Source organism: Anser cygnoides, chromosome 1, assembly GCF_040182565.1.
Source record: "Anser cygnoides isolate HZ-2024a breed goose chromosome 1, Taihu_goose_T2T_genome, whole genome shotgun sequence".
NCBI lineage: Eukaryota > Metazoa > Chordata > Aves > Anseriformes > Anatidae > Anser > Anser cygnoides.
This window is the reverse complement of record NC_089873.1, coordinates 44,792,308-44,809,592: the sequence shown is the minus strand read 5'-3', so window position 1 is coordinate 44,809,592 and position 17,285 is coordinate 44,792,308. Positions and strand designations below refer to the sequence as shown.

At 39.0% G+C, this 17,285-nt stretch overlaps 1 protein-coding gene across 3 annotated transcripts in view; it reads left to right on the top strand.

The window, feature by feature from the left end:
* Positions 1-17,285, top strand: part of ATF7IP (activating transcription factor 7 interacting protein) — a 108,122-nt gene that overhangs the window by 35,322 nt on the left and 55,515 nt on the right. The gene's annotated exons all lie outside the window — the stretch shown is intronic.

Below are 17,285 nucleotides of genomic sequence, written 5' to 3'. Positions count from 1 at the left end.
CTTGAAGACTGGAACTGTATTCAGGTATTGCCAAGTAACGACACAGGGTACAGGCTACTCTGCTATAGGCATTGTTTTGTTGTAAGCCCCTCCGAGTTAGGTGGTGATCTGTGTGGGCAGTCTGTCACAGTAACAGTTGTGTCATTATCTGCAGGTGTACATACTCTGCATGGATTTTTGCCGTTTCCTTTCTTCCCTGCCTCTATGGAATCTACTGCTGGATGACTGAGCATTGGTCACATGCTCACTCACAGCTGCTTAGGTCAGTCCCTGTTTGGTAAGATAGAAGAACACGTGTAGGCTCATGTATAGCAGCATTCCTTGAACCTTCTCAATCTCATGCGCTGAATGTATGTCTTCCAAGAGTAGAATAAATCTAGATAGTAAGATAGTAACTAGATAATAAGCTATCATCTGGTTTGCATTTATTACTGCCTTTATTCTGCAAGTCTCTTCTTTCTGTTCTTGCTATGTTACACGGAGAAGCTAGAAATGGGAAAGGGCAAGAGAGTCACTGAAATTTTGAGTGGGATTTCTGTAGCACCATCTGTTTCTTGCCATATGCAAATACCTCAATATGTTTCATCTGTCGAAAAAAAAATCGGAACAATATAGAAGGAGGTTTCTCCCTTTTTTTTTTTAGTGTTTTGCTGCCTCTGATTTTTTGATGGCCTTAGTGTGTAAAGGGAAAAAATACTTGTAGGAGAAGACCATCAAAACAGAGCTGGATAGGCAAATTCCTATATGTAAAGAAAGAGCATTCACTACTCCCTGAAAATTCTACTTGATTGTACTTCGTAAAAACAGCTGTGAAAAGCCTGCTTTTTCATTTGATGCCTGATGGTATGCAGTCGGTGTGTTATAGGTCTTTGGAAAAAAGAAGAGGAATGAGATTAGGTTGTTTAAAGAGCGTTAGGTTCCAGTGAGTGTTCCAAAATGGCAAATGTCAAAACTGAGATGGAACTGAGAAGCGTTGGTTAGCAGTTGTGGTGGTCTCTTGGCTGCAGATGAATACAGTGAGCAAATACAGCAGCAGCACTTCTAGAAAGCAAGTCTGGCTGGGGAAGGGCCTATATAAAAGCTAGTTTCACTCATAACGATTAAATAATTATTTCTTCCCCATCCAGAAGGTGGTGAACCTTCAAGCTGTCAGGGATGGGAAACAAACTGGCAACAAATCTGATTTTGTAAATTTATGTGTTCCTAATGTTAAATTAGGACTGGATGACTTGTCTTCAGGATTTTGAGGCAGGATTACATTGGATTAGTTGTTGGATTAGGCTACAGTAGCAGACCAGGGGGAAAAAACATTTTATGTCCAAGAATAACTTGCTTTCAATATTTTTTTCATTGCATCAGCCCTAATATATTGTGACTTTTACAGTGCTCCCTGCTGTACACCCGTTGCACTGTGTTGTGTGTTCTTAGAGAAGCTCTGCAAACCCTACTGGCAGCAGCCTCGTTTCTTCTTCCCCTCAGTTAAAGATTTCCTTCTGCAAGTGTATTTTGAATTCCCATTTCTTCTTGATGCAACTTTTGAACTGTTTTTAACATTCTTCTGAAATGAAAATTTTCAGATTGTAAAAGAAAGATGAGGAAATGAAATATGACTGAAACATATGTGAAAGATTTGTTGAAGTCTTAACTGTTCTTTATTTTAATCACATTTTGTAGGTGTGAGGATCTGAATCAAAGAATGTGCTTTGCTGCACTTTTTCAAATTCCTCCTTATTTCATTTGAATTCTTTGAATTGAAACAAACAAAAATGGGTTATGTTTCTTGACAGGCATTCTAAAACTTCTGAGAATTGTTCAGTGTCTCCTAGTTTGGACTACTTAAAATTACCTTCTCATTCTAGAATTGGATCTTTTAAGCCTGCTGTGTACGTAGGCCTTAAAACAAAGAACTTCTCAGTAGTGTTTGTTTGGCATCCTATTGGTCTAGATTATGTAGGATGTTCCTGAAGCATAAGCTGTCTCTTCCTTACTTCTGCTTCACCCTTAGACTTGAAAGCTGCTATATTTATCTATTTGCATTTAAAGTATGTCAGGCAACTTGAAGAATTTTGTAAGATCCTCTTAAATCTAGCATTCCTTGCAGTGTCTTCAAGTATATTTATCTTTATTTTTATTTTACCTGCAGCATTCACTGAATGAACCGTTTATCTCACCATGTCAGAATGGTAAATAGTCAAATAAGATGATGCAAAGTGAAGCTTTCATCTTATTTGTTGATTAAAGAAGTGGAAGCCAGACGTTTAGAATTCATATCTCAGATCTGATAGAAGTCTGTGTGTCTTATATGAGCTAAAAGTTATATTTCAGAAGCAGTGTCTTCAGTTGTATGATTTTTTTGCATATCTGACTAGAGATACCAAACTTCATTTTCCCCAAGGGAATGTGGCTAAAGATAAGTTTGCTTTTTTGTCTGTCTTATTTTCTACCGTGTGCATGTTTTTCAGCTTCCATAATCACTTTTAAAATGCTATGCAAATATAACTTTTTCCAGAAGTTCAGTATTTAATTACAATCGGAAAAGATAGACAATTGATCACACTTTCTACAACCATGTATAAATACAAAATACATAAAGTTTATGAACATGTATGCACACTTCTTAGAAAGTATTCTTACATATATGTATAAAAGTGTATAGCATATTTGGAGGACTACCTCTCTTTTTTGGTTTTACATCTCAGCTCATTGGTGGATAATTGCTTGAAAAGTGCCACCTCAACTCTGCAATTACTAATTTCTTGTTGAAGATGTCACGCTCCTTCAGAAGACAGGTGCATCTGATCATCTTTAAACTGCCCTTCTAGAGGGCAGTTTTCAGTATCTGGCAGCTAATGCTAATATTTTGGTAATAAAAACAGTTTTAATGCTCTTTCAAATTTTTCACAAATCTTTGGCCAAAATCAGTTGGTGGGTAAACTTGAAAAAGTTATAGAAACCTTGGAGTTAGTACCTACAAGTCTTATGAGAATTGCTCATTAGGTAGAAGGAAGTTACACAGAACTAGAAGAATCTCTTATTTTGATGTCTTTGTTACTTCCTTGTTACTTTTTTCGTGTGAAAATGTATAGAAATGACTGATTTTGTGTGTACGCATGGCTTGTCTGCTTATTGTTTTTTCTTACTCCCAGACACTTTTTAAAACTAGCCTGCAATTATATCAACAAAAATAAAGCTTTTTTGGTTTTGCCTTTTTGTTGTGGCTGGTACCAGAGAATACAAGTGCATCTTACGTTGCATCTTACAGTCACCATAGTCATCTTCATACCGCTACTCCTTGGGACTGCTTTGTACTGACCTCTCCTAGAGAAGACACTGCCCAACACTGAAAATTAAATGTGTTCATTGGTGGTACCTGCACAGATTACTTTGATTGTATTTCAGTTGTGCTAAATATAAATGTAGTTTGAAGGAAAAAAGACTTTGTTCAGTTATCCGGGTATATCATCGAAAAAATGGAGATTGGTTCTTCAGGTTCTTTCTACTATAGGATTCACACCCTGAGAAATACGTTTGGAAGGGTACTGATGATCACATTCTTCATCTTTTGTATTTATGCATGTAGTGTAGTTTGGAGGGGGTTGGTTTTCCTTTCCATAGCAGATTATCAGCTTGATCTTTTTGAAAGAGTTGCTAATATAAGGGATGTGATTTGTTCATGTCACCGTCATGCAGAATAACTATGAAACTTTGATCACTGTATGGTAGCCTAGGATCTAGGCTCAAAAAAGCCTGAACCGTACGATTTCCACTCCTACCTCCTGCAAATATTGAAATATTCTATTCTAAAGATTTTGTTCATTGCTGGGTTTCTGTTATATGCAGTTACAACCTCACAAATGGTTACAAATCAACAAACAGCCCAGGGCTGTTGCCAAATGCACCTCTTGCTAGTGCACTTTGGTTAGCTTGCTTGCTTTTCTGTGTGTTTTCAAAGCTGTTGGAAGTTTATAAACCCTAGAAGTAATTTTAATCCCAGAATCAAGATACGACATGACGATTAGCTACACAGGAAGATAAATTTATTATTTGTATTTACTGTGAAGTTGTATTGTACTGCATAATTAAAAACTAAAATGATTGCTTGTAAGCTTTTTGTAATGCTTAGTGAAGAGCCTTAGATGCGCAAAAACTCCCAATTGTTTGGTATATTCCAAACAGAACTAGTGTTTGGATTTTTTTTTTCTTTATCTTTTCCAAATATGACTTCTCAAATTATTATTTTCTTTTATCTTCAGGAAAGAATAGAGCCAGAAACATCAGTTATCTGGCTTCATAGCAAAAACGATTGAGGGAACGCTTTTAATGCTGTCAACCTTCCTTAAAGATTAGAAACTTTATCTCAAGTTTTGGGATAAAGTGACTCCTTAAGGGAGTTGCTTCTCCCTGTTGTTCCTTGTCACAAATGACTCTTTCTTTGATTATCAAATGCAGACAATGCGATTCTTGCAAATCATGTTTATGTAACATATAATTAATTTTTGGCTGAGCCTTTTCAAGCTTCATAGTTACATTTTCTTAAGTATACTCTGGAACACTAGACGTGGATTTCTCTTAGCAGTCTGACCTTTTTTGTTGATGCAGTGCTCAACTTTGTGGTGATAACACTTAGTGTTTATTTGGGATAACTGAATATTAAGTAGAACCATCCAAACCAACTGTGGGCTATAAATATATCCTTCTTTAATTCATTTTCCTGGTATGTTTAAAATAGATACCAAATCACTAAATTAATGGATGATCCAAGCAGATGTGTGAGTAGAGAATTTGCACAGAAAATTTCTATGGTTTGTGCACATGTAACTCTGTTTTCATGTGACCAGGAAGACTTGAGAATGTTACAGAATAAAGCTTGTCACCCCACTGAAAGCACCAAAGTAATGTTTAGCAAAAACATATTTGATGACCACCAGGTCAGTTGGCAAAGAGCTTAGCATGCGTGTATATTTATACGGACTAACAAAAATAATCTTTTTTAAGTAGAGAATAAAGTATTTGTACATGCTGCAGGACATTCACTGAAATCGTTTTAAATGGATGGACTGATTTCATAATACTGAGTATAATCAACATTTGATATCTGTATCTGAGCACATAGATCTGGAAATATTTTAAGGTAAATTTCACATTAGGAGCTTGATGTTACATATAGGGCAGAGGCAAACTTTCCCTTTTTAATAATCTGTCTGAAAGCTGCTGTGTGTTTCAGGGTCCTTCCATCACTGTAAAATTTGGTACAGTCTAAAACCAGAAGTCAAATTAGATCTTTAATCTGCTTATTTACAACAGTTTATTTTTGAAGCATTCAAGAAATAACTACATATTACATATGAAATGAGTATTATTGCACATATTGCTTTTATATCAGAGGAGTAGTTGTAAGCATTTAAAAACAAAGAAGATGACATCTACTTGAATGTACCAAATATATTTCTACATGGGAACAGCCTCCTTGCCATATCCCTAAAATCCCGAATAACCAGATGGAGCTGACTTCATATAGGACATGTCAGTCTCTAGAAGATCTCCTGTCCATTACAGTAATCCTCAACTCGTACACCAACACCCAAAAAACACAAGGCTGTTCGGTTGCATGTTCAGTGTGGCAGCCCTGGTTTTCCTCTGATTTTGTTAGCCAGCTCAAGGAGCCAAGTTCAACAAAGCACTGATCTTACTAACCAAGCAACTGATCTAGCTCGGTGCTATACTTGTACAGGTAATGTAAGTTGCATGTGAAGGGTGGTATGCAGCAAGGTCAGCTTGAAGCAGTTCTCTGTTCCCCTTCCTGCCCACTTTTTGTGCTGGCTTAAGAGTTAAGAGCAGCTGTATGGTTAATAGCATCAGACAACTGATCTGGGCTAAGGCTTTTTTTGCTTGCTGTGTTGCTCTGAATTCATTGGGCTAAACTTGCATCAAAAAGGTTAGCTCTAACGTGCCTGAACTCTGAGTTCACATGCAACCGTGCAAATGCTTGCATCATATTTTTACTTAATTTCATTCTTCGTACACAAACACAATTGCATAGTGTCATGCAATATCAACAAAGCTTATACAGAGTGGATGCAATTTTGTTCAGTCAAAAACATTGATAAGAAGAATAAAAAGTGCATACAATTGTGCCACTTACAGCCAGTGTTATTTCAAAATTCTTATGTACTTGCATTGAACTTCAACTGTCTCAAGAAGATAGTACTGTGAGAACAGATTCTTTTATACAGTAAGGATTAAAAATAAAATGCTTTTTGGTCTTGAAAGAACTCTGGAAGATTGTCTATAGTGAGATTGTGAAGCTACTGACTGTGCAGCCAGCGAGTGTGGCGAGACAAGGGGCGGCATGGTTGAGGGCTCTAGAAAGGGAGGATACAGCTAGAATCAGTACCATTCCAGGGTAGGTCTTATTATTAAAAACCCTTTCAAAAGCAGTTGTGTTGTTCTTGACCTTTGTTTCCGTGACTGGAACTACATAAAGAAACCATCCTGTGTTTGTCCACTCTCTGCTTCCTGTTCCTTGGTCAGTTTAGCAAAGAATTAATTTAAGTCTGGCAATCTGTTTGTCTCTGCAGAGCTTGTTCTGAGTTAAGTTGAAGAATCATCTATTTTGAGTGCTTACATATTTGATTATAAAACATTTAAAGTGTAGTTTCGGTGATATCTTGAGTAGTTTTTCTTTTAAGCCCTTACAGTTGCAGACATGTGACAAATCTTTGCCTAGCAGCAAATACCGAAAAATAGTTGTCTACCCATTGACCCAAGAAAATGTAATCTGTTGCTGTACGCTTCTAGTAGGGTAAATAAATCTCATTCTATTGTATGCTTGGTATAATAAGAAATTGACTGCTATAGAAACTTATTAAAGAGGGAGACTGCTTATTATTGTAAAAACATGCACTACCTGTTTACCTAGGACTCTTAGCCTATTAATACACTGGGTTACCAGCACTGAAAACACGTTTGTTTTCTTGAATCTAGTAATGAATAGAATATTAGGTTCATAAGTTTATTTTTTCAGTTGCTGTGTCTCCCCAGCTCCCCAACATTAGCTTCTCTTGGAAAACATTTAGCTTGTTGATTAATGAAAAAAAATGTCTTGTGGGTAGAGAGGAATGATTGCTGAGTTAAGAGTATTAGCAGAGGCCAGCTAACATGCATGGAGTGAGCTGCCTTTCCTTACAGAAGGATGCTTGTAACAAACAGTTTTAGGACTATACATGGTTAGTAGAGGTTCTATAAATTGTAGCTTTTGCAAACAAAAAAAATATTTCCTCCCCCACGTTTTTTTCTGATGTTACTTTGAAGATTTCTTTTCCTCTTGTGACTTTTCATTAATTTCGTGATTCTGTTTTGTTGAGTCATTCAAAAGCTATCAGCTGTTGTCAGCGGTCACTGTGACTATCTGTGTTAGCCACCTTTCTTTATTCTCTCCTCATTTAATTGCTGTGACCCTGTAGAGAATACAGATATCTTTATGCACTGGACTTGCTCAGATGGTGCTTTTCAGGCTGCAGAAGACCTGGACGAGCACCTCCTGCATGCATTGGGTGCTGTTCTAATTCGTTGTGCTCTGTTGGCTTTGACCTGCCTGCAGCCAGTTTCATGAAATAGAAATCTGCGCGCAGATGTGGTGAGTAGGAAAGTTTGGAAACCTCTTCTGGTTTCTGCTGCAGTCAGAAGAGTCTACGCCTACGGCTCAGTTGTACTAAAAGTTGAGCTTGTGTTTTGTAGGTTGAAAATTATAAAACATAGATCATGGATGAATTTACTTGTAACAGGATGTCTATTTAGATAAGTGTTTTTAAGTTGTGTGCTTTGCTTAGCCAGTTTTGTATCTGATTTTTCTCATCAAGATGACTTAACCACTTAGTTTCATTCCTTGGTTTGGCTTGCTCGCCCTTCCACATCTAGTATTGTCTGTAGTCTGCGAGCACAAATTCTGCCCGTTTATCTGTCGCGACGTCAGGTGTACTGAGAAATAAAACAGGAAGAAGCCCAAAGCAGTGCATAATGCCAGGTCTCAGTATGTGTGCTTAGTGAAGATTCAGGTACGTCTGCTGCAGTGAGTGGATGCCTCCGCTTCCATTCACATCACTGAGGTGACTTGGCATGTATACCAGACTGAGTGATACTTGCTTAAAGATGAAGGAACGAAGTTGTAATAGTTTAATTGGGAAACATTGACAAAACCGCGCTTCTAGAACAACCTTTTCTATCCAAAACCCAAAGACCAGCTACGTCACCCTGAGCCAGCGCGAGGACTGTGCCTTCCCCTCCCGTGCCTCCGTCCCCTCGCCGGTCCGAGCGTCGCCGCTACCCCCAGGGCACGAGGAGCCCGCGCCGTGCGCCCACGCGCGCGCAGCGCCACAAGCGCAGCGGCGCCGCCACGCCCGTTCCGGGTGCGGCGCCAGCTCTGTTTCTGGCCGGTTGCCGGGCAGACTCGCGCAGACGAATCCCGGCGGCGGCTCCGCCTCGCGGCTGCGGCTCTTCCGCAGCCAATCCGCAGCCAGTATGCAAATTGCCCGCCGCCATCTGCCGGCCGGCCGCGGGGGGGCTCCCTGCTGCGCGCTGCGGGCCCGAGGGAGGGCCTGGGAGGGCCCCGTGGGGTGGCCGCGGCCTCCCGAGCCCCACCCTGGAGACCGGGCCTCAGTGAGTGGAATCCGTGAGACAGCCGCTTCCTGCGCCTGCCGGGGGCTTCCTGCCCCGCAGTCAGAGACGACGACGTTGGGAGTTCAGCAGTGATTGTCCTGTGTTTCTATGCACAACAAGCATTTAGTAACATAAAATCAGCATCACCTGCGTGTCTCTAGTTTTCTTTCAGTTTCTGTTTCTTCTCGCGTTTTCTAAATGACCTTAGGGGCCCGTGGTTAAGTGACATCATACTTCAGAGGTGTGAGCTGTCTGATGCCAAGCTGCAAGTGTTTGAGAGCTGGCTGCATAATGATAGTTGCATATGTAATGAACTAATTTAGAAAAGGCACTATGTAATGAGTAAACTTATTAGAATCGTGTCATTTCATCTAGCAAGGCTTCTAAAGAGGTCTGCCTTAAAAGGATGCAATTCTGCATATATTAATACCTTCTTTCAGCCTTAGTCTATCAAATTATCACTTGAAATTTCAACTACGGAAGAACAAAGTTCTGTATTTTGTAATGCATAGAAAAAACTAACCGTGAATGGAACATTTTGCATTACTTTTCTAAATGATTTTTTCCAGAGTTTTTTTTTTAATTATTATTTGCAAGTATATGAATAATTAACCAGGTTATTCAGCCTTTAGTTTTGGAATATCAGAAGTTGGATAAGTTTCAAGTTGTGAATGTCTTATGTCTGTTAGTGCCCACTTACATGGAATTACTAGCTCTGCTTTGTATTTAGGATAATGTAACTGTTAGTCTAGTGCCAAAGACATAGCTTTAGCATAACATTTAAACTATATGAGAAAATATTCCACACGTATATTAAAAGGCACAAATTATAAAATTTGAGTTAATCCATTTTTACAGAGAGAAATGTACTTAGTGCTTTTAGCTTGTGCTAAAAATGAGTTCTAGTAATGTTGAATTTTGCTGTTACAGGAATTTGAAACAGCAATATTTGTTTAGCGTTTAGGATCTCACAGCTGAATTGAAAGCTGATGTTTTCAGTTGTTGATAAAAGTTGAAATGCCTAACACTTTGTGGTAAGAAGACAGGCAGTATCTACCACTGTTGCTCTGGCTGAGTTCCACTCCAAACAATTTTATAAGGATTGAAATGCCTGTTAAAAGTTGTTTCCAGAAGTCAACAAAGCTCTCTTTTCTTCTTGGAGAACAAGGTTTAGAGCTTAAACTTCACGTGTTTTAATGGCTGGTGATTCTAAGGCAGCCATGTTTGAATGAGGTTAGCTGGAATATGTAATTAAAACGTTGTCTAGGAAGAATTCGCTTTTGTTTTTCTCTTCCATTATCAATATATGTATGTATATATACTTTTATGTATACTTAATGTGTAATAGCTACTGAGGCATGAACTATTGAACCATGGAAGGACAATTCTGGAAAACCACCAGCAAGTTGAAAGATCTCAATTGTATAAATGGATCTAACAGGGAGTAGTTGCCATTCCTCCTGAGAGAAGAATCTAAAATTGCTATAATAGGATGAGAAATAGATTCATGAGCCAAAGTCAGAGGTGGTGTCATTCTCTTAGAGGTACCAAAGTGATGAGAATACAATTCAACTTTGTATGTTAGGCCATTGATGAAAGTGTACGAGACCAAGACCACTCGTCTGAAACTATACTATGGACATACTCCAGTTTACCAAGCACATAACCACTTCTTGGTGTGTTTCTCAGTAGGCATAGATCCATGTGAATTCGGTGTTACACAGAACCACTTCCTCAAAAGGCAGAGCACAAGGGTGGGGGACAAGCAGATCTCCAAGCACGGTGACGTCCCACTGCAGTCATGGGGAATAACTGGATTTTGATGCTTCTGTAGAAGGGTACAGCTGCTACCCAGTAACAGAGGAAAGAATAAAAACAGACGTGCTTGGACCTGGCTTGTCTTTCTGCATTTTTTGACTCAACATTTAACATAACACAAACTCGCTAGTGTTAAACCAGCATGACAGAGTTAAGGAGGGAATGTGCAGCCAGGCTATGCGCTTCCTGTTCGCTGCACTTGTGAGCTAACGCTGTTCTGAAGCCCTGGGTCTGAGCCCTGTAAGTTTTTGCTTCAGGTCGTTCCTAGCACTGCACTCGGCTCTCCTGCGCCATTCCCTGCCCACATTCTGCCTCAGGGCCTCGTGGCTCTCTGTTGCTGGGTAGAATTTCAGGAGCCTCTGCCTGATTGGCCGCCGTGCGGATCGCATCCAGCCAATCAGAGAGGGGCCTGTGGCCTGTCGCTGTGAGGCGGTGGCCGGGCGGGAGCGCGGCCGGGGCCGGCGCCCCCTAGGGTGCGGCCGGGAAACTGCAGGGCTCTGAGGCGGGAAATGCCGCCCGGTTCCCAACCAGCCACCCGCCCTGCCACCTCCCTCAGCCCCGGACAACGCGGCGAAAAAATGGCCGGAGGTTCAGTCAGAGCGAACCTTGTTTTGCTGTAGGTACAGGAGGTGGAGCTGGACGGCTTGGCGACGTGATTTTTCTCTCAGAAAATGGCGCGTTCTGCTGCCCCGCTCAGCCAGCGCACACAAAATGTCAGCCTGGAAGGGAACAAAACCTATGATCGCCTATGGTGTGCTAGAAGAAATACTGTTTTTGCTTAGTGTATCTCCTCAGATGTGTTTTTTGCATTTACTTCAAAATATTAAGACATAGTGTTGTTCGTGCACTGGTGGTGTGTATCTTGCGTTCGGTCAGTTAAGCAGACTTGAGTGAGGGGCATGAAAGCGCATTCCTGGTGCGGTATTTCAGCACGTGTTCTGGAAAAACAGATCACAAACTTGTTCTTCTTTGAAAATAGTTTTTAAATTTCTGACGACTTGTATCAACATTGCTATAGATGGTTTCAACTGAAAACTGCTTATTGTGAACCGCCGCTTAAGAGGTAGGTTCTGTTCATTACGTGCATTCTCTGGGACTCTCCATCTAGAACATCGTGCTCCTGACCATTAGCTGTCTCTGTTCCATTGATTCAGCTGTGCTACGTTTTAAGTAGACTTGAATATTTGAGCACTGGTTTTCCTGATCAAAGGCTTTTACTTCCTCCATGTAGTTCTTGTGCTTTTGCAAGTGTTTTATGGTGGTGCTTTTGGCTAGCACTACATACATTCCAGGAAGCCTGTGCAAATGCTGTTCTAGACTGATTATATTATGCAAAACCCATTGTGCACTGTTGCAGAGATTCCAGTTTTTTCCCCCTAGTGTGTTTCCATGACCTTCTCTTTGTCTACTGCCTGTTACCAGGCAGGATTCAGGCAGCCGCTCGCTGATTGGCTCACTTTTTGAGCAGCTCGTGGGCTGTGCTCATGCGAGCTCACGATCATAGGCTAATCCATAGCAGCTAAACTAATACCTTCCTTTGTTGCTTCAGAGCTGCAATCTCTTTGCATGGTAATAATAAATATATATATGTATAAGGGGAAGAGGAGGGAAAAATTTCTAATTGGCTGCAAGAGAAGTCCTTCGTGTATTCTTAGCTACACTGGTACATTTTGGTTTTGCCATCCATCACATATTTGGTAATGAGAAATATTTGCAGATTTGTAATTGGAGGGAGGTGCATGATGGTGTGTTTGTCATGCTGAAGTAAGTATGACTTTAAAGCTTAAAATGAAGAATTTTGATAAATGATACCTAAACAAATACATACAGTATTCATGTGTTGGTGTTTCAAAATTGATTATTGTTTTGTTGAACTTTATTAAACAAAACCACCTTATTTACAGAATTTAACCCTTGCATACTTATCTCTACATGCAGGAGTCATTTCGTACTGCTCTGCACAAATGCCTTTCCTTGAAATAATAGGTGCCACTTCACTGGCTTGGCGCCTGAGCCGCTCATGACCATGTCACAACAAAGAAATGTGATGATGAAAAACTGAAACTACTTAAGCGTCACATGAGGGAAGTGTATAGTAAATGTAGCTAAACTCTGTGTTAATTGTTGAGTATAAAAGGAGACTATCTAAATACATTCCTTTTTAAAACACTAGGAGTTTATAAAGTGTTAAGACTGAATTCATATAGCCTGCTCTCCTTTCTGAAAGGCAGCCTCTACCCCTTTGGTGGACTGGAAGGCAGATATTTATAAGATGATTGCTCATAGGCTTGCACCCATACAACCAAACCTGTCTGAACTGGTTACTGATTAATTTGTTTCTTATTTTACTCAGCTCTCACATGAGATCTGTTACTTGGCTGCAGTGTGCTCCCTTGTGGGTATGGCTGGAAACGCTTTAAGTGTGGTCTGCTGTGATATGTGATACTTAACCAGCATTTAGTTTTCATCTTTAAATCTCATCTATGTTTATAGTTTTGTAGCTTTTCCTTGGTGTTGTTTGGTTGTGAAAGATTGTGGGATTGAGCTGAAAATGTGCATCAATTAAATAGCCATCTAACAATGGAATTTTGTAAGGCTCCTTTGTATCAGTTTCACTGTAGAACTGTATTAGGGTTTTGTCTTTTAGCTATATTTTCGATAATATTGTTAGATATAAACTAAACACATTTTTGAAATACGTTAGTAACTGAAGCTTATTCCTTCAGTATTTTTCTGTTCTAAGAAAAAAAGTAAAGATGTGCATTAACGTAAAAAAGGTATTCTGATGTTTGATTTTTAAGATTGTTATTCTTGGTAAACTGAAAAAGGCAACGTCTTTCATTTTAGTTTTATTTACCATATTTCATGCTATGTTAAAAATATGAATGAAAGGCCGTTTAGATATCTAAGGAAACTAGAGCATACAAATACTACTTTGCTTTAAATTGCATTTTATGATTATACAAACGATGCATTTACAAACTTGATTTTAAGTTGTGTGTGAAATTTTGTAATTGATCGTTAAAATATCATTTGGTTACAGTAAGAGTAAGATCAGATATTACAAAATTCACAAACTCTTTAAAGACTTCAAAATTCAGTGTAATGCTTATAAAAGAAAGCATTGTAGTCAGAGAAATCCAGCTACATGTACTCACTTAATTTTGATACAAAGGCCTTATATCCTTGTACTAGATGAACAGAAGGCTTTAGCTGCTGCCTATCATGAGTCTTAAGAATTGTTCGAGGTTAGCCAAGCCTGACTTTTTTTTTCCTTTCAAAATCGACTCTGCAAGACATACCTCTGAAACAGCATGCATGTTGTAGGGGATTACACTCATGGAACCGTGAGTATGACGATCAGTGCTCTATGTGACAGCCTGATACAGGCTTTTATAGTGACATAAAAAAGCTTTCTGCTGAAGTTCTTGGGAAGGAGGAATGTGTATGCTTTCAGAGACTGCATGCGTGCTTCTAAAATATTTAGAGGTTTTTCTATGCTTCTCATAATTTCAGGACTGTGTTAAATTACTGTGTCACATGTGTTCTCTTCTAGAGGAATATAAAAATACTGTATTTACTATGTAGACTGGTTTGGAAGGATTATTAACAACTCGTCTTGAGTTTGTACTTCATCTGACTGGAAATGGTTATGGGATGAGAATGTTTTCTTACTACAGGTAAACTGATTTTCCAAATCAGTGTTTCTGTAGGTGTGTTGCATTTTGCTTCCACTAGTGGCAGCGCAGTAGTAGACAGTCGTGTTCAGAAACTTGTTCAGACTCTCTTAATGGTATTATGGTGAGTGTAAATAGAGCTGATAAAATCTTCTGTGAAGGTCTTTTTCATCTGTTCGCAAGGTGTGAATGCATCTGTTATTTAAGCTCCATCAGTTACTCAAATATGAAGATTCTACATTGTCAAGCAGAAAAGAATTGAAACAAAGTATAAGGGAATTCAGTGTTAATAAGAAATGGAAAATGACAACAAAAAATCTTTATCACATCTCTTTCCATTTTACCTGTATTTTTGATAAATTATGGTACCTAAGGATGGTAGAAGCCTTATGGTTATGTAATACAGTATGTCATGGTTGTAAGGTCTTGAGTTTATCTTGAGAGTTGAATTTATATTGTACCACAGAATATATATTCCTTTTGTATCTTCAAATATCCTAGTTAGGAAATGCAGAAATGCTAGATTTCCTTCATAAACAAGCTGTTCACAGTAAACTAGGAAGGATCCAGTAGAGGACTACCAAAATGATAGGAGCCTAAAGCACCTACAAAGAGACACTGAAGGAGCTCAATGACTTTAATCTGCTGAAGAGAAGGCTATAAAGGGCAGTCTTACAGCTATTTAGTACTTGTAGACAGGCTTGATTATAAAAAGGGTGGAGCCAACTGTAGTGGTGTGGGATGGTACAGTGGCCATGAGTTGGAGTGTAGGAGTTTCAGGCTGGAAAAAATTCCCCAAGAGGCATTAGTGCAGTAGTGGAACAGGTTAGTTAAAGGTTGTGGAATCTCTGTTGTGTGAATTTTATGACTTTTTATTTAAGCAGAAAACCATGGCAATAGTCCTGCTCTGAGTGGGACGTTGAGTTAGATGATCTCCACAGGTCTCTTTGGGCCACCATTTCTATGATTCTTTGATTCCTTTAAGTAACCAACCGTGTGGCTATATAGGACAATCGTATCCTGCAGTTTTCTTTTCTAAGTCATTCTGGGAAGTTGCTCAGAATTCTAGGGGAGACTCAGTATGGGTGTCCGCCTCCCCAGATACACCTCTCTGTCAGGTCTGCTTTGAAATAAAGGAACTTATTTTCTTAAATCCTTTAGGACACGGTCAGTAAACTCGTTGCTACCATCATCTTTAGGAAGAACAGGTTGAGTTGGTATCAATGACAATGAGGGCTGTGGCTTTTAAAAACACATTTGACATCAGCTCTCCTGTAGATGTGGTAGACGTGCCGTCATTGCTACAGAGCATGGCTCAGACGTCAAGGAACTCCTATGCCAAAGGTTTACTCTGTGGGCAAAATACTTGAAATGTTGATGAACTTTTGATAGTAGATTTAAGGTGTTGCCTCTAGGTCAGCTGCCATGTTGAGCCAGTACTGTGCCACCAGGCCGCTCCCCTAAGTTACTGCCCAAAGTTAGGAATGGCTTTAAAGTAGCTTAATCAAGTAATGCTTAAGTGTTATATGTATGATATATTAGCCTGAACTGGAATAGTTGTTGATACCTATCTCAGCTGACGAAGCTTAGCCTGCCTCAAACCCATAAGCCTTTGATTCTCATAGCTCAGATGGTGCACTAAGTCACTGAAGATAAGTATATTTAAAATGAATAAGGTATCAGAGCAATAGCCTAATTATTTACGTAACTCTTGCTTTCCTGTTAATGAATGCAGTAATTCGATGATACAAATTGTGTTTCAATTTATGACTGATATTTTTGGTGTGAGTCTCTGAAACTTCCTTGTCCTGTAAAGGTGTTGTAATGATGGCGAATACTGCAGATACTTCTGATGATAAAACATGATTGATTCTTGGAGCAATTGGATGTTTGGGGCCTAAAGGAGAGACGGACGTATTTGAAAGCTCTAGGCATGTTCATTTAGTTGGATATTTGAATTATTATTAAAAATAATATTTTTTTTTACCCCACCTGAAAAGACAGTACAGTGTTCAATGAGTTTCTGAGGTCTGTAAATGAAAGTGAATTGGAGGAAGATGCAAAATGAACTATATTGAATACTTTAAACGCATCCCTTTGTAATAATTCTTCTGTATCACTGGTGTAAACGTTTGCTTATCTGATGCCTGTAAGAGGAAAAAAAAATCATATGGGGATCAACTTCATGATTTCTCTTTATTCTACCAGACGGATTATTATTAGCCTGTTCTTGAAGGACAGTGAACTCTTTCTTGACAAATCATACAGTGGTTGCAAAGAGGCTGTATAAAACAGCAATCTGCATGAACTGTTTGTTTCTGAAAAAAATCCAGAACAGTAGATTTCAGGGGGGAGGGGCCAAGAGTTGCCAAGAAGATTTAAAAAAATCAGTATTTTCAGCAAATCCCATAAATTGACTTCTGGCTGCTTTGTGTAATAAGTTTTAATGAGTGTTACACTGGTGACCTTTTGCATTTTTTGAGAAATTTAAGCCATATCCTAGATAAGACTGATTTATGATGGTATAGTAACTTCAGTAGATGTCAACTGATTATCATCAACTGATTCATGATATTAGGTACTGAGTTTCATTTGAGATATAAAACGTTTCTGATTCTGAACAATATTATCATATCTAATCCTTTAAAACTGGGTCCTAAAATAAGACAGGGTAGAAAAAATAGTTTAAAAATACCCATCTTTTTTTTGTATAGTAGAAACAAATGAAAGAAGACTTTCTTGTATTTCAAAGGTACTATTTTAACTTCCTAGTTAATGCTGGATTTGTGGATTTGTTAAAAGTAGACTTTCAAATCTTTTTCTGATTTTATTTTTTTATATAGAATGTTCTTTTTTGTTAGTATCTGTGTGACTGAGTGGAATGAGTACAGGGTCTTAAAAATGGCTCATTCAGAAATGTCAGTCTGGACATGGAGAAAAATTGCTTTACCATGAGGGTGGTCAGGCACTGGAACAGGTTTCCTAGAGAGGTGGTTGATGCCCCATGCCTGTCAGTGTTCAAGAGGCATTTGGACAATGCCCTCGATAACATGCTTTAACTTTCGGTTAGCTCTCAAGTGGTCAGGCAGTTGGACTCGATGATCTTTGAAGGTCCCTTCCAACTGAACTATTCTA